Source organism: Phyllostomus discolor, chromosome 6 (assembly GCF_004126475.2).
Source record: "Phyllostomus discolor isolate MPI-MPIP mPhyDis1 chromosome 6, mPhyDis1.pri.v3, whole genome shotgun sequence".
NCBI classification, from domain to species: domain Eukaryota; kingdom Metazoa; phylum Chordata; class Mammalia; order Chiroptera; family Phyllostomidae; genus Phyllostomus; species Phyllostomus discolor.
The window spans coordinates 92,673,983-92,675,852 of NC_040908.2; the positions used below are offsets into that span (position 1 = coordinate 92,673,983).

General features: G+C 42.8%; 1 pseudogene; it reads right to left on the reverse strand.

The window, feature by feature from the left end:
- Positions 1-388: 388 nt before the first annotated feature.
- On the reverse strand, positions 389-1,625 carry LOC114500394 (annotated as a pseudogene).
- Positions 1,626-1,870: the final 245 nt, after the last annotated feature.

The window sequence follows — 1,870 nt, forward strand, 5'->3', positions numbered from 1 at the left end:
TATGATAGTTTTGATTTTTACATTATTGCAAATACATTTTTAATTTTTTGTTAATTTAAACATCATTTTATCATACATAATAGAAGATTTTAGTTGATTATAATTTTGAAATATGTTTATATCATACTTTAAGTATTTCACTTATTTCTAAATTTTGAAACATTTCTATTCTTCACAGCTTTGATAACTGTTCATATACATATATGTACAAATCTTTATGGTTTTATTTTCATAAAATTTAACTTTTCAATTCATCTTAGATTTATGCTAGTATCTTTTAAACATAAATATTTTGAATTTTTTTCACTTTTACTATTTGTCTCAAAATATGTTGATTCATTTTTAATTTAGCAATCACACAGAATGAACTTTTATAATTTTTTTAGTGTAGATATTCCAATGACTTTATTAATTTACTCTTTCTGGAGGTGGCAGAAACTGGTAGCTGGAGAGCTGGAAAGGAAGCTGTGGCTTCTATGGGTCATTAAAGGGGTACAAAGGGTGCTCTGTGTCTCTTGGGGCCTCTTCTCACCCACCATAAGTAGCAGCACTATGTATAGCCAATTTTTGTTCAGGGAATCTATCTGCTTCATCTCTTCTGAGATAAAGGTGAAGTAAAAAATCTGGATGTTCTCAAGGAAGGTGTGATACTCTTGGGGATGGAGATCACTTCCCCCTGGACCTGCCACCTGAGCAAGATCTGGGCTGGAGACCGGCTGTACTTTTTAGCCAGTGTCAGGAGCACCGGTTCCTCAAGCAGGGCAGGCTCATCAGGATTCTGCCTGACCAGAGAAGCCCAGAGGGCTGTAATCATCATCTTCAGGCCACATACTTGGCAGTGGGCAATCAGCTGGTTCTGAGCCAGATTCAGGTGGTATACCACCTGCAGGACAGCTGGGCACACAGAGGACACACTGAGCAGATCATCAATCTGCCGACTGCTGAAGTTGGACCGGCCCAGTGACTGCACCAACCTCTTAGACACCAGTGCCTCCAGAGCCTTCCAGGTTTCCTTGTAGTCAGTGGAGTCATAGTGGATAGTCCCATCAGCATTCATAGGGAAGGGGTCACCTCCCCGCTCAAAGGCATAAGGCCAGTGTATTAGGTACAGGTCCAAATACTCCAGCTGGAGGTCAGCCAGCATCTTCCGGAGGACAAGTTCCACATCCTCAGGGCAGTGCTTCATGCTCCATAGCTTGGAAGTCACACACTGCTCTTCCTGAGACACCACCTTGCCGGGTCTCACATTCTCCTTCAGGGCCTCCCGAATCTCAGTCTCATTGCCACAGACAGCAGCACAGGCAATGTGGCGGTAGCCGACACTCAGGGCATACTTAATAGCTGCTTTTACTTGGCCAGGGTTGCTCTTTCAGGTGCCCAGCCCAATCAGGGGCATCTTCTGCCCAGTGTGCAGGACGACACAGAAAGCTGCCATTGCCACCTTCTTTCTCAGTGGGGTTCAGTCTTCCCTTCTCAGTGGAGAGCTCTATAGTTGCTGGCTGGATGCAAGGAACTCCAATCGAGCACTGAGGGTGCAAAAGGTGGTATGATCTGGCCTCAGTTCTGAGCCCTGCTAGCTATCCAATCTGCCTCAGCTTCTGAGATCAGTGGGCTACAAAGGAAGTCAGCCTCCATTTTTTATAAATTGTTTTAGAAAGTAGGTTCTGATGAAAAATTGGATTCAAGTCTATTTTTCATTACCAGTTGGAACCTAGTATTTCATAACCCCTTTGTGTTAATTTCCTTATTTATACAAAAAAGCAGGACAGTAGTAGTACTGTAACCAGAAAAGACACTGGCATTTGGCTGCCTGTCACTACCAAATCCAGTAAGCAATGACAGCTATTGAATCCGTTATAGGCGCTTTATT